This window comes from Colius striatus, chromosome 9, assembly GCF_028858725.1.
Source record: "Colius striatus isolate bColStr4 chromosome 9, bColStr4.1.hap1, whole genome shotgun sequence".
In the NCBI taxonomy this organism is placed as follows: Eukaryota; Metazoa; Chordata; class Aves; order Coliiformes; family Coliidae; genus Colius; species Colius striatus.
In genome coordinates, this window is record NC_084767.1 from 15,923,642 (window position 1) to 15,940,202 (window position 16,561).

The 16,561-nt window shown below is 35.9% G+C and overlaps 1 protein-coding gene across 1 annotated transcript in view; it reads right to left on the bottom strand.

Annotated features, from left to right (window-relative positions):
• Positions 1-16,561, bottom strand: part of SPOCK1 (SPARC (osteonectin), cwcv and kazal like domains proteoglycan 1) — a 315,938-nt gene that overhangs the window by 109,072 nt on the left and 190,305 nt on the right. The window lies entirely within an intron of this gene.

Below are 16,561 nucleotides of genomic sequence, written 5' to 3' on the forward strand. Positions count from 1 at the left end.
CTTGTGTTTTCTGAATACCAATCTACAGACAATTTCTGTTATCTTGATCATGATCCTAAGGTGTCAGTGGTGGAGCTCTTCTCTACTTAGATGTGAAGAGGGCAGGGCTTCCATTTCAGCATTCAACATATTGCTGGTGTGCTGCCAAGGGCTGTGTGAAACTCGTTATCAAATGAATAGCTCTCGCTGTGTTTCACCAAAAAAAATGGAACAAGAGTTTCTGAAAGGACTATGAACCTCAGTTATACAGGCAGCTGATTCAAATTGAAGCAAAAATTTCTGAACTAACAAAGGAACTAATTAAAAAATGCCTCAGACTTCTGAGCTCTTCCTTTGCTAAGCTAAAATATTGTTGCAAATGAAAAATTTATACATGGATAAAACAGAGGAGCTCAAGAAATTAACTATGGATGAGGCACTAAGCAGGAATGACCGCAGTGTAATTCAATTTGGCAGTCTTAGGCTTCAGGTAAACTGGATTAGCTAAGACTAGAAAAATCTGTCAAAGGACTTGAAAGAGATTTAAAGCTAGATCACTGACTAGAATAATGGCACACAGCATTACAATGTATGGCAATGAAGAATGGACAGACTAATTTATACATTGAAACTACTAAATGTCCTTTCTGTTCAACATGGACCATCAATTTAAATGCCAATAAGGTACAAAGAAAGAATTGCTAAAGAAGAGGAAAGAAATAGCAGAGGACATGTAAGTTTCCCATATTTCTATCTGTTGAATCATCTTCTGAGCAAGGCAAGACACTGGATGCTAGACTAGAGGAGCATGTTTGGTTCTTTATAAATGTTTTCTACTCTTTTAAACTAACCTTATTCTCTTGACTTCTTAAATCACCAAACAAATGAACAAAAAACCCCCCTATGCTTGACTACTGATGTTAATTAGTCTACTGTTGATGATCACTGATTGTAACAACCAACTAATTAGAATGGTTTGTTTTCTTTCATAAAAGAAGATGAGTTGCATGGTGATCAAAGCTAGAGAACAGCTAAATCACAGACACAAAATTCCCAACTGTCTCTCCCCATACATATTAAATAACAATTTTCTAGATATTGTTGTAATAAAGCTATGATGGAGTTACATTAACAAAACTAGCACATCCCAGACCATATTGGCACCTATTAAACTTTATATAGTATGAATGTGGATTATATAAAGACAATTGTCTTTAGTAGCTGCATAAATACAGATAAATATAAGAAATGCAGTATAGCTATAAGCCACAACAAAGCGTGCACTAACAGCACACTGGAGTAGACCAGGTGGATTGGGAGACATATGGCATACAGCCATCCAAGAATCTCAGCAACAGAGATCTCGGCAACAGCCTTCTAGCAGAGTATGGATAGCCCGGTTTGCTCCTATCAAGCAATCACTTGTTTGAAAGAGCTGTTTCCCCACTTCTTTTTTTCTTTTTAGCAAATTCCATCAAACTTCTGCAATTAAAAGGATATAGTCTTATAAATACCTCTCATTCAGCTCTTTCGACCTCATTTTCTACAATCATTTCCAATCTACTACTTCATCTCCTGTGTGTCAGGATAAGTAGGTGGTGCCTCAGTGGCCTTTGTCTTGAAATTGAGAATATGGAAAGTTTAGAAACAAACTTAACATTTCTTTCTCAGAGAAGCAAATGATGACTAGTTGAAACCAAAATCATCCACGAGAAAACAGATTTTTGTATCTGTAAAAATGCTTAAGGAGAAAAGAGCAAACCTTGTCAAAATGTTTTACCTACCCAAATTCAGACTTATAGGATAGTTTACATTAAATGCCTTTTTCTGTTAAAACTTAAACTGGAAGTTGATAAAAAAGAAACATCAAAATAAAACTGAAATATTTCAAGATTAGAAAAAGAAATGCTAGGAGTAATTTGACTGAACCTTATTGGTATCTGAACATGATTTATTTTTAAGATATTGTTTTGTTGAGATGGAAGAAAACTAAAACTCTGAATTTGTAAAGAGACAAGAAAACTGTTTCTCACCAATTCCAACAAAGAATACTAATAAACTGGTACTGGAGGGACAGTTTGATGCTGCATGAGCAGATCTTTGTTTAAAGAAGCCACCCCTGTAGCTCTCCCCAAAAACCTGGCTCAGGCAAAACCATTACAAGTGGTTTAATGAGAGTGAATACATCACATTTGTCCTCTGTGTTTTATGAAGACTCTTGAGTTTAGTACAACTGGAAGGCTCAAAATAATTACTGTTATTGAAAGGAGAAAGAAAAAGGAGAAACAGAAGAAAAGTTGACAAAATTACAACATAATCTGAAGTCTTAAGGCTGCATTCTCCATCAGTGGTAGTTTAAATATAGCATCAGAACAAAACTTCAATTTTGTATCTTTAAGGTAAATTGTAAACATCTTAAATTTGAACCACGTTGTAAATAAAAAGTTTGCAAAGATTTATTTGCAAAAAATGAAATAACTTAGTTAAAATATCTTCTGAAAAACTTTCACAAAACTATTCCTTTCTAGTACAATGGGCTACATGAAAAATTAACAAGTGATTGACTCAGCCTGGGTCAAAACTGGGGCTGTGGTAGAAAGCTCCTCTAATCCCAATCACAACTGTTGGGAGAGGCCTATTCCTCCAAAGTACAGTGCTTAAACAAAGATGAGAAAAATCTGAAGATGAGGCCAGAGGACAAATAAAAATACATTAAAATAAACAGGAGATAAAAGAGATCAGTGAAAATAATTGGGATTCAAATGAAGTGCACAACATGCTTTAGCCCTTGGATATATTTTCCTTTTTTTGAGAAGTAACATAATTTTGAAATTTAACAGGGTTGTAAAAGAGCCTGAAGGTACAATAAATTGTTCTTTATTTTAAAACTGTTATGTTGTATAGCAGCATGCTTATTCAGATGTGTGAGATTACATAAGCCCTCCTTAAAGGACAAAGTAATTTCTTTTTAAAGTGTAGATCTTCTAGGCAGGAGACATCTACAGAGACTGTCAGAGAATATTTATTTCATGACAAGCATTGCTGCTAGAGTTAAAAAGTAATATAAGCAAAATACTGCTGTAGTTAGAGTGATCATATCACTAAGAGTTCATGAGATTTGTGAGATTTTTTTCCCTGAATCCTGCAGGTCTAGCAGCAAGTCCTCAGAAAACTCTGAAGCATTTGCTTTTCCTGGAAAAGTATGAAGAGAGATAATGATATAAATTGCCTATTCTTCAGTATGCAAAGAGAATTTTATGAAGAAAGGCTAGTTGAGGGCTATTGGGAAAGTCTACTGTGCAATATCCACTTATCGAAGATATTGTCTAAGAAAATGGAAAGTAAAGGAGACTAGGACTTTTTTTTTTTTAATAGATGGCATTCATCAGAAACCAGTAAAGATCCAGACAAAGGATTTTGTCTTTCAGAAATTGTAATATGTTTCACCTCTACCACTGTAGAAATAAAATATGAACACAGCAATTGTAGATCACTTCCAAATATGAAAAGAGGACATTAAACATTCCTGGACAATTTTCCAGGAGCAAAGCCATACTCTGTCACTTGACATAATAAAGGAATAAAATAATGTGTTTTTTTTTTCTAGGTACAAATGATATACGCATATAATTTGGGGATAACTATACACTGTAGACTCTCTTCACAACCTTAATATAAAATAAATTTGTTGTACCATCAAGACAGGAGGTGGTGATTACATCAGTCTGACTTTATTGACTTTTCAAAGGTGGTGAACTGGCCAGTCATGGGACTGGATTTTATTTACTCTTCTGCTAACAACAGTACTACAGGCTCTGTAGAGTTTGCGCCCCAGTTGAGTGCCATAACCATCAGGCTAGGTAAATTTTGCATAATTGATGAAATATTCATTGAGTCAGACACGGATAGATACCAATTTGACATCCCAGTGACTATGTTGCTCACCTAGGCTGATGAGACCAAATTCCTTCTGCAATTAACATGAGAAAGAAATGAAAACTACAGACTTTTAAGGAAAGCCAATAGAAAAAGAAAAACCAATAACCACTTATCAGAAGATCCACCTGAGTGACAAGGCTTGAACCTCTCTTTTTCACATTCTACATTCCAGGTCTCTTTACCATCCTACTTACATTTCTGAGATGAGAGATTTTTTTGTAAAGAACTATTCTTCACAATCCTGGAAAATGTTTTCTTGAATTGTCAGGAAAACCATTTTGTCAGAAGACCTCATAACATGTCTACTCAATACTTAAAGTTGAAACCTTGTTTTCATTCTGAGGTCATTTCTTATTTTCACTTTCTCAAAATGTTCTAGTGTGAAAAAAATATCAGCAGGGAACTGAGTGCAAACTGGTACTGCAGATAATACATAGATAACTCTACAAAGAGATAATCCAACAATATTAACACATTCCTCCTCTCCCCTCCCCCTCCCAGTTTTAAATATTTTATCTAATTGCTGTATTTGATTTCATAGAGGTGGCAGTTTTACACTGGCTGCAATACAAGTTTTCTTGGTTTCCCCTTTTTTTTTTAAATATACTAATTAGAGTAGGAAAGAACTTTGTGGAATCTGTTACAAATTTTGACTTTTTAATATGCAACCACTGAACATTCTGTATTTACTTGCAATAGTTCTTTTAGGATTTCATTGTTAAAGTAGAGAACATATAGAAAATAACTGATAGCAAATAAAGGTTCGACAATTCTCTAATTAATTTGAAAATGTGTTAATCTTCCTGCCCTCGCTATTCCACAAAGATTTAATAGCACAGCTCTGTAGAAATGTTTTCTGGTAATTACGCTTCATTAATGAAATAGAAATGATTGTGATATCTTTGGCATTTATTTATTTATTTATTTATTTATTTATTTTGGAAAGCTCTATGTTGTAGCCAGTTAAGTGGCTTAGAATGAACATACGGTCCTTGATAAAAGATACACCATGGAAAATGCAGATGAGAAAGATGAATATGGATCCTCCAAACATAAAATTATTCCATAGGCTTCCAAATCTATAGGAATGTAAGTATGATATTGGCTTTAATGTACCAATAGTTTCCTGTTTGGGAAAGTGAATGCTGAAGTTCAACATCACTTCATGGACTACCTGAGCACAGCCTCCAGACCATCATATCTACTAGGCCAAACACTGGGAGCTAGGGGACTCTGAAAAAATGACTCTCTACAGTTTTAAGGAGCCATGAAGTGGCTTGGTATGAGATAAAAGTTGATCTTTTGACTACTGGCACTGATAATTTAGTGTTGACTTTCACAGCAGATTCAAGGCATAAAGATTGAGGTGAAGAGCTCAAATCACAAAAAAGAATTTTCTTCTTTTCTTTATTAGTTTTTGAAGTTCAAACATCTCATCACCACTTTCAATTATTAAAGAGATCACATAAGGCTTTGTATTGGTGATACAGACTGTAATTACAATACACGTTGACATGGTGTTTCCTCCCTGACTCCTTTAAAAAGACGGCTGCACAATAAGAAGTGTAAAGTGTTACACAGAAATATCAAGATTTTTCGCTCCCTACTTTTTAAGATACAGAATATGCTCATGGGAATGATTTTATCATATATCATAAGATTGGTTCAAATCTAGAGATACAAGCAGTATGTCTTTCAAAAGCGTGCTAAGCTATTAGCCTTTTTTGCCTAAAAAGTAAATGACACAGCATTGTTTTCCTACAGTTAATTTTTAAGTGGGACAATGATACCTAAACAGACATATTTAAGGAAGCAAAACATTTTGAGTTGATTTCTAATCACCATTAGTACTCCCTATGTACAGACCTTTAAACAGACTGTACTTTGGTGGCTCAAGTCCATAAATAATATCATTTCTGGTTCATTGGTTGAATTAATATGACATAAAATCACTAAATTGAAAATCCGTAGGTTGAGTTCTTGATGAGTTCTGGCAGAGCACTAAGCAGGCAATCATAACCTTATTAATGAGAAGAGAATGATAGAAAATGAAATATTAAAGAAGCAGAAAGTAACAGATTAAAAGTTAATTTTGATAACATAATTTGCACCAAATAATGAAATGATTGATGCAAGAAGCTCCTTTTTATTGTTTTCATAAGCTATTTCTTTTGAAAGAGTACCATTAGATGGAATCACATGGCTGTGAAAGGGGTAAAGCACCTAAGTACTTTTTCAACTTCTTATATTAGCTGTCATTCACATCTCTGTTGTTAATCAAGTTTGGAGCTGTCAAACCTCTGTGGAAAAAGTTTTCGCACTGCAAGATTTTTGCAACCTTCAACTTAAAAATGAAAGTCAAGATATTTGCTCTCAAATTACTCAGAGTGGTCTTAGATATGACTTTACTATTTTTCTAAGTGAAGTTTTGTGCCTGAATCAATGAAGGATGTTGAATGAAATATGACATTCAGCAGAAATCTGCAGAAAACCACTTCCACCTTTAGAGGAGCCAAAGTTTCCTACCCAAGAAAGCCATACACACAGAGTAGAAAGCTAGGAACTATGCAAGGCAAGAGGTGTGAAAAAAGAGGCTGGCCCAACTCATTAGAATTTTAGTCTGTTAGAAACAATAACTGGAAAATCTCAACAGTATAATGGTAAAATATAGAACCATTTAATGAATGAAAAAGACCCATCTTTGGTAGGTTTAAAAGTTATATACTTGAGGCTGCATCGTATTGAAGACACAAAACTGTAATGAGCAGCAAAGTGACCAGGATCAAACGAAATGCAATATTTTTAAGGACTTATTTTCAAATTTCATGCAAAATATATTGTTTGTAATATTCACTGCAATTGGAATGTAAAATACTATTCATCAAGAGGCAGATTTTTAAATGGTGCACATTTAATACTTTTTCCAATATAATGGGATGTTGGAAATTGAAGAAAAGCTTTAATAAAATTCCTTCACTGTAAACATCCGTCCCAATCTTACAAAGGCATGCCTTTTATTAACACTAAAAAGACTTTTCCACTGAACACATTCATGTCCTGGGGCTTCTACAGCAAAAACCAGCAATAAATTTAGAATCTCCAGTAAACAGATTATTGTATAAATACAGCATAATTTTCAGAGCATTGGAGGTCATTTGTAAACATTAAATAATAATGTGTTGCTGACTGGATTACTCAACAGATTTAAGATAGGGATAAACAGCAAAAATACTATTACAAATTTCCCTCCAGGAATTCCATGGTTAAGATTGTTAGCAGATAGAAAGCATAAAGAGGTTATATTGGGAAATACACTTTTAATCTACCGGTCTGTGGTAAACCCAGAAAGACTGCAGATTCCAAGTCATGTGAGGATTAACACAGTCATCCAAGAAAGTCATCCAAGTGCTCAAGACAAAAACACATGCATGTGACCTACAAGGTCAATCGTCAAATGTAGCACTGCTGACACGTATATATAGAGCCTGTAGAACTGCCCTCTTGGATTCCACATCTTAATATACCTACCTGTTTGTATTTTACCTACTTGTTTGTATTTCAATAATACTGACAATGGTGATGTCTTAAAGTTGTTTGGAAAAGCATTGAAAATCCAAGAATTACCAAGCTACTCCATATGCAAAGCCTAACATCTTCTTACAAGATGAGGACACAAAGAGAGACTCTCATCCAACTTTATTCATTTGTTCATTATTCATTTGTTGGCAAATCTATTGACATTTCCCAGGAGATGACATTTATACCAATTACTGTGTTCATTTCTCGCTCACTTTAGAGTGAGCAACAGGAGCTTTACAAACAACAAAAAGTCAACATTCCTTATGCTATAAACAGCTCAAAACTGAGGTCAGGAATAGATAAATGCCATGGGGGAGGTGATGAAACTTTTAACTTAGTCATCTTCCAAATACCTCAAGGGAAACAAGAGCTTCTGGATGCCAACTTAGCTTTAGGTACTAGTTCTTGACAAGTTGATAAGAGGGATATGAAGAGGTTTGTATATGACCAATTCTGCAGTCAACAAAGGAAATCACTGACATAGTATAACACCAAAGAACAAAGACTGTTGCCCTTATTCTGCCTTTCATGTATTTAAGTTTTCTTGATGGCTTATGTTCCCTATCAATTTGCTGTACAAAGTTATTTTCACACATCAACTTCCAGACATGCATTTTCCACCATCATACATCGAAATTTCACATTAGAGCTCAGAGCTCTAAACATTGGATTTTATATAGAGTTTATATGTAATGCTCAATTAAGTGTGAGTTGTATTTATTTCAAACTACCTCCTCTTCTTCCATTTGTTATCATTTTAGTAAAAAATGTTTTGTTCAGAGAAGAGTAATTTTGGCAATTGTGTGTTTCTAGTGAGAATGAAACAAATGCAGAATGCGACATAGAAATCTATGACAGAGCAAACTGCACATATATCCACCATATAGATTAATCCAGGTAGGCAGAACATCAAAGCCTGAACTGCTCTCTAGAAAGTTCAGTTGAAAGCCCACCTAGAATATGGAACTCTGAATTGCAGATATTCTACTGGTGCACACAGGACCATGGGTTTAAAGCAGGTGTGGATTGGACAGACTTTTAAAAGAGGGGATAAATTTAAGAAATAGATTAAAATCTTAATACACAATGATGCTGAAGGAATAGAATATATAAAGACATGTAAAGCGTTTAAATAACAAGAAGACAAAGTGATGATTTTGAGTTTCATTTCCTTACTGATCTCAGTGTCTGATCCCAGTAAGTTCTGCTACAAAAGAAAACAGAAATAGTCAAGAGGAATGCCTTTTAAAAAGAGCTTTTTCATAAGAAAAGAGTAAGAGCATTTGCTAAGACTAGCAAAACCATAGAAAGTCACAATTTCCAACAAATGCTGAGGAACCATTTAGCAAAATTCCAGAAGTTTTAGCTGGATTTGGATGAACTTGTGCTACACGTTAGCGGGTTTCTAACCAGAAAGGTTGAGATGCTAAGGATTCTTCCAAGCTGAGTAGAGGGGCAATAATCCTTATTATCTTTAAGACAGAACTTGGTAGGCTAGTGAAAAAGCTTATGTGATACTGTTGCAGAGGTATTGGACATAATAAAACAAGAAGTCACTTCCAGTGCATTTTTATATCGTGCTAAAAGCATACAACTAGAGGTGTTAAGAGCAGGAACATTACAAAGCATTTTCAACTTACCTAATAATACTATCTTTAAATGCATGAACTATTTATAAATGTTAATTAAAGTGTTGAAGATAATATTTTCTTATTGTTATTTTCTTATTGTATTCAACATAATAACTTTCTGATGATAACAAAGATATCAAGAGGTATTGAGGTGGTTTTCATTGAGTGTTCTGACACTGGCCTGAAAGGAGTTATGCAGCAGGAGAATGGCTCAATAACCATTGTACTTCATTTTGTGCTTGTAGCATCCTCCTGGTAAAGTAGAGCGCAGTAAGACAGGAGCTGCAGAGTAAAAGACAGTCACCTTAGCAGTAAGATGTTCACCGCAGCAGCCAGGTGCTTGATGACTGTGAATAAAATACAGTAAATCCCCTGTTGATGGCAAGAACAAGTTCATCTATTGCTATTGCCAAAGCAGACAGACATGAGAACTACACACTCTAAAAAGCATTACAAAAGGGGTATGCACTATACTATATCTCAGAAATTACTCATGTCCAATCAGAGACAGTCACCTTGCAATACTCTAATGAGCTTTAAAGCTGATGAAGCATGACTAGTAATGAGTTTCCAGTCTGGGGAGAGAAGTGCAGAGTGGCTGATTGGCCTTGGATTGCAGAAAGTTTCACATCTAGGCTCTTGGTGACAATCTTATGCAATTTCCATAAGAGACATCTGTGCTCTGCCTGACCACTCTTCAGCATGTCTACATTTTTCTGTGGAAGTCTGAAAACAAATTGAAACAACAAAATGCATGGTGCAAAACTTGGGCACTTTTTGCTTTGAGTCAGGAACCATATTTGAATTCAGCTTTAAAGATGACCATGGTAGATAAAGCCGAGGAAAATGGATCTTTCCTTCTATATGTTTGCTGATGTTCTGTTACCTCCGAGTTGTGAAATACACCAGTCAACAGCTTATCTATAGCTTAGAAAAGCCAGAAAATGGCCTAAAAGGTACATTGAAGCCTTGTCTCTTAAGGGGAAACAGCATACCCAGCTTCCTCCAGAAAATAATAAACTGGAGGATTTTAGTACAGAAACTCCTGACAGCAAGTAGGTCATTCTCCTGACTCATACCAGAACTAGCTCTTATCATCTTGACTGATGAAAGCTGCTTCCTCCACAGACTCTCTGACTTTCCCTATGGTCTCTTTAATTAAAAGTAATTTACCTTAGGCAGAGCTGAAACTGAGAAATGGACCACTTGGAGAATGAGATCTACAGTTTCCAGATTACCCTGTTCAGTGGAGTAATATCTATTTTTAAAACCAGTGAGTGCTGTTTCAGTATTTAAGCATCCCTGGACTGAATCCCAGGCTGTTAAAGATGGACACCGTCTTGGAGGAAAAGCTATTGACCTTTAGGAGTCCACGTGTGGATCGTAATTCTCATAATCAAAATTTTTAAAATAACTGTAAAGGGGAATAAAGGACAGTGCCATACTCTTCTAATCTTCTCAATATTCATTGGTTCCCCTGAGCACTCGTAGATTGATGGCACATCATACAGTGTGCTCTCTGTTCCAGTAAAAGGAAACTTAGCACACATAAGGAAAACAAACATTCCTGATTTTTACATGTCTGTTACTTGTCTGCTGCAAAATGTGAAGCTTTTGCACTGTAGCAGAGGCATGCTTTTGTTGTCAGGCAGTCCAGAGATGAAATGTTTTTAAAAGCTTTCAAGTTTTCTCTAGGGACTTGCACACATAACTTGCACACCACTTGCATATCATATTATGTGCTATACTTGGCTGTGACCTCAAAGGACCTTTTCTCTTTGATTTTCCTGGATTCTCATTTATTTTTCTGGACAAACAGCATGAGCTACAGTTGAAGTGTGCAATGTACCATGAGTGATTAGATATTAGAAAGAATAATAGATTTTACAGAGCAATGCATTATAGCTTAGAAATTACAAGAAAAAAAAAGTCATTTACTCCTTCCTGTTCATGTCTAGAACTTTAATTCATAGAGAATTAAAATAACAATCCAAGATCCTGTCAGAGGTACCCTTGGGAATAATAAGCCTAAATTTTGGCAATTTCCCCAGTATAGTATATTAGTTTGAAAAAACCTTAATGCAATCTGTTGTTTTTGTCAGTGTGTGTTTAATCAAATATTTCAGTGCTCTTTCTTCTGAAGCAAAAATCTATGCAAGTAGATGAGAGAAATCAATGCTCACCATTAGAGGTGGATAAAATGTTTTGCATGAAAACACTATTTTTTTTAATGGAAAATCAGATTTTGTGACTCCAGAACAGTTTGCAAAGAGATGCAAATATCATTGCATTGTTATTTGGCAAAAAAAAACCCCACCAAACCCTAACAAATTTGAAATTACTTTATTTTTTTCTAAAGCAACATTTGAAAGATTTTGTGCTGAACTAGGTAGTTTCTTCCCTTAATTCTGAAAATGTTCATCAGCAAAAGAATTCACTGGATTCATATGAACATATTAGTAGTAAAAATTAATTCATAACTGTGAATTCATCCCAGAACTCAAAAAAAAAAACTCTGGAGCTGTGAAAAAATAATTTTGATATTTATCTTTTCTGCATCCAGAAACTTTTTATTGGAGAGCTACATTATCCTAAATTATTGAGTGGAGTCTCATATTTCAACGTTAAAGTTATGGAGGTCTGTCACTCTACAATGGCCTCAGTGTCCCAGAACACATTTTTTAGCATGTTGCCTACCCAAGATGGATGAATTAATGAATTGTGTTCCACCATTGAAAATAACTGCACTTTGCCCCAGTTAAAATTAAATAATAGTTGAAGGAACAGTATTTTTATGGCAGATTTTCCACATTTACTGCATAATTTTGCCTGTCTTGTATCTGCCACCTTACAAAAAAGCATCACGTCTTTCCTCTTCACTTTAGCAGAAACTGAAAGAAAAGTAGGGATTTGCAGAGAAGTTGGAAATACTGACACTGTGCTTTGGAAACATTTTGAAGTATGAAAATCTTACTAGAAAAACTAGTTGGATAGTCTCTGTGGAGAAAGACAAAAAACCCTATAAACTACATAGATGTCTTGACCTATTATTGTCTGGGTTCTCCCATCTCAGTGCTTTTGGTAGCTCTTCCAAGAAAAGACATACAAGCAAACCACATACAATTAACGCTGATAAATACACCATCAGGAAGCTAAACACTGTTATTTTGTAAAGTTCCTTTTGGGATATGATTTTTTTTCCTCTTAATACACAAATGAACAACAATTATTTTCTGTATCAATATGAAAATGAACAACAGAATAGAAATACAGTTATGAACACAGCAAGGCTTATTGAGAAACAAACTGATATTATTAGTGGGTACAGAGATAATGAATCATCTCTCAGACTTATTTCTGTTACAACACCTCATATAGATTGCTCACGTATTCAGGCTTTGATAAACATTACCAACATAAATCATGTAGAATTAAACATCACGAGCTTAGGAACAAGCCCTCCCTCACATTGGTCAGGGCACTGGGAATGTGGGAGTAAGGTTTTTATCACTGGAAGATATCACCCCCAAAGGAGCCCTTGGTGGTGTGCGTTGGCACATTAGCATTTAGCAGCAAAGCAAACATGAGAAAACAGAGATATGAACAAGTCAGAGCAAAACAACAGAGAAAGGTTTTATAGGCTCTATATTTAGTGTATTTAAAAGGTAAATGCTGATCTAATACACAGACCTTGAAAAATACCACTGTTGAAAATCCTTGCTAGTGTTCAAAACTTTTCAATAAATCCCTAAAGTGCATTTTCTGTGGTCAAAAATTTTCTGCAGTGTTCCTAAACAGTTCTCGAAAGCAGATGGGTCACTGTCATTCTTGCAATTAGTAATTTTCTTCATTTGTACATTCTCTTTTGGATACAATTTCAAGCACATAAGTTGCACACAGAATAGCAGCGGTACTGAAATGCTCAGTTTCACATACGGGGATTGTTTTACTGGACTTATTTTCAACAATGTCTTTCCTAAACAGAAATGGTGTTATCTGCTGTAGGATTGTCAAGAAAAAGAGATTTGTCTGCCTATTGTAGATCAGTGTAGCTGCCAACAGTGCCCACATTGGTCAGACCAAGCTTTTGATGAGTAATTTAGAACAACAGATGTTTTCTCTGGGAACTTGTCCAAATCTTAAAAAAAAAAAAAAAATCATGAGGAACTCAGTAGTGGCCTCTTTTGTCATCAGCAGTAGCCTCAAAAGTACTGAAGACATACTGCATAAATAGCTAGATTTCTTAGTCAGAGCAGAGAAGGCAGACATTGCATGATTACCTTTGTGAGTGACATACACTGCAGTGATGAACTAATTGGTGATTGCCAGTGAAATGGACTGAACAAAGCTGTAAAACCTGGACATGTTAATATGCCCATTATTTTTTCATCAATCCCCCTTTCTCATTCTGTTCTTTTCAAAAAAGCCCAAGAGTGACATCTTTCCTTCCCATCAACTGCACTAGCAACACCAGCAGAGACAAATGGCATGAAACTTTACAGGACTGCAAATGTATGAGAAATATTTGAGGGATATTAACTAGTGCATTTCATGCAAAACTGAACTAATAAAGACTCTTCCTCATATATCATGTCCAAATTGAAAGCAGTTTTAATCCACACAAAAGATTTCATACAGCTCTATCATTAGCCCAAGGACTATTAAGCATATAAGAAGGTACCTTCAAATACATCTTTTACACATCTTCAATCACTACCCAGTCTTGCCTTTCCTGTTAATGCTCAGTCCAATTTGTACTGTAAACGCCTTAGAGGATGTGCTGACAAAACACTATTATCTGTTGGAAACACCTCTCAGACATCTTCTCCCTTATCTTCAAGAGCCCCAGGGCTGCTCACCAGGTGACTGTGGAGGGGATGAAGAGGCTGCACAGGAGGGGCCAGGCTGTCCCTGGGGCATGGGACTTCTAGCAGACTCCTTTTGCATTCCTGGAGTATCACCTAACCAAACCTACTGGCATCGTGAGCTGCTGTCCCACAGACCTGCCCCAGGTACCTTGCCAGCTGGGCCAGGGGATCCCACATGCAACAGGGCCACTTTGGGCAGATCAAACTCACACCACTGTGAAATATATGACAGCCATACTGTTACGCAGGAGAATCTTACTCTAAAGGCATGAGACAGAAAGCTTTACAGGGTGAGTCAGACGTCAGAGTGCCAAGGTCTGAGTAAATGTAAAATAGTGTTTCCATTTAACTCAATTTTATACACTGTTATTGTACTCCTGCAGTGATTTGAAAAGTGTGCATTCCAGCACAAAGAAACTGAAACAGCTATGGTATCATGTTGTCACTGTTGATTTCAAAGTTAGCTACACTATGCCTGGAAAAATACAGCTTCCTCGTGCTGCAACTCTTCATAGGGCCAGTTGATCAGGTGATGCAAATCCATGCAGCTCTGTCTGGAAGGCTCAGCAATAACACAAGATGTTGCTCTCCTGATTACTTTTTGCTGAGCTTACATGCTTTGTAAAGCAACTGCAGCAAGTTGATAATGGTGCATGAAATGGAAAATCCTTCTGAGCTCATCCAAAAGCACTGTGGATGTGCAAAATAATCACAACATCGCTGTGTTATTTGATGGATCTTACTACACACATGCCCACACTAATATATTCAGACTTTCATTGGTTTTAAATAGCTGCAATTCCACTTCTTGTAAATACATTTACTCCTGATTAACACAGCCTTAAATACAAGTGGAGTCAGACATACAGCAGTATTCAGGTCAGGAACAGAAAAAAGAACAGAATATTGTGAGACTAAAGATGAAAATGCTTAGTGGTGTTACTCCATTGGTTCAAATCAGCAGAAACTTTGGTCTAGTTATTTTCCTCGTTGATATGTCTACCCTCTGAGGCAAGGGTAGCTGGATATTTTGAGAATAAAAACACTTTGGGGACATATGTGCCACTATCACACATCAGCAGTAGTTCTTTCAGCATTATAAAACTTGCTGAAAATTGTTTGGGAGAATTTTCAAAGTAAGTTTTCGATACTTTCAGTTTCTATTTATCTCCAGAGGAATAGTTTCATCTCCATAGTCACAGTGCTACTCAAAGGTTAGCTGAAATAGCTTCTGGCAGTGTGAGAATCAGAGAGATCTCACATGAAACACAGCCTGGTTTCTGGAAAAAAAATGATACTCGGCTCCTCCTCTATACCATTATTCTCTACCATTCTGACCACTTCTGGGACATTAAATACTGGAAATAGCTCAGAAAGCATTTGGCTCAACAACTATGTCTATATATCATAAGGACTACTATATAATGTAAGCACTTTAAATCTTTCCTAACCAGAAAATGTGAGATACATAATGCCAAGAATTTCATTAGAATGTGGTCATTGCACATCGCCATACTCCTAAGATCCTTCCAGGGATCATTCCATATTTAAAACCAAAGATTAAGCATACTGCCTCATGGACATGACACCATTAACTTTGTGTTATAAATCAAAGATTTTTAAATGATTTTTTTTAACTGTGTTACGTTAGCTTCCTCATCCAGGTAGCAGTGACATAACATTGAGACGTAGTACTAGGACTTGGGAATTAGATCATACTGAATTTAGTTTGGCTTAAACAATTGTGGAACTGCCATCTCAGCTGACAATGTCATTTAAGGAACTGAGTTGTTACAGGCAAATTTTTGCTTCCCTACTAAATAGAGCAACTGGAGACCAGTCCCCAGATTTATCACTCAAATGTAATGAAAGGCACAGACAAACCATTCAGAGTTGCCCAATACAGCCACACAGGTTTTATTCAGACACGTTGGCAAGGGGAGGGGCTTATTTCTTCAGTTTTATTCTGGTTCTTGACTCAGAGAGACTCTGGAGGTACTCAAGTCCAGCTGCCTTACTTATTCTACTTGTTCTGCTTCCAATATAGGGCAATGAAAGTTTGTTTTCTCTAAAATTATTTATGAATTTTTCCATTTTTGATTGTCCATAGTGTATTTCAAACTATGCTCAGTCGGCTTTTCTTTAGTTATTTATAGAGTCTCTCAGTGAAGTTCCGTGGTCTAATTTGAACATCACAGACAAAGCTTTTCACATATTAGCTTTTTCATTTGCTCTTACCTCAGTCATTCAACAATCAGATGTGGAGCTTTCTGTAATCATGTGACTCCCCAGGGAGATGGTCTACAAAGTTCCACCAACATTTCTCAGTTCTTTATGAAATTTAAACAGAGGTTTGACATTTGTTTGGGTTTTTTTAAAAATTCTTTATTAATCTCTTTTTTATTCGTTTCTAATTATGTTACTGGAACTGTAGATGTCTCTGACACAATGTGTTCGTATTCCAGGTTGTTAGATTTTAAAATATCAATCGTTACTGCTCTCTGGGAGAAAACCACTCCCACAACTGGGAGAGTATTCTGCACTCCACACTACATGGTGCATCAT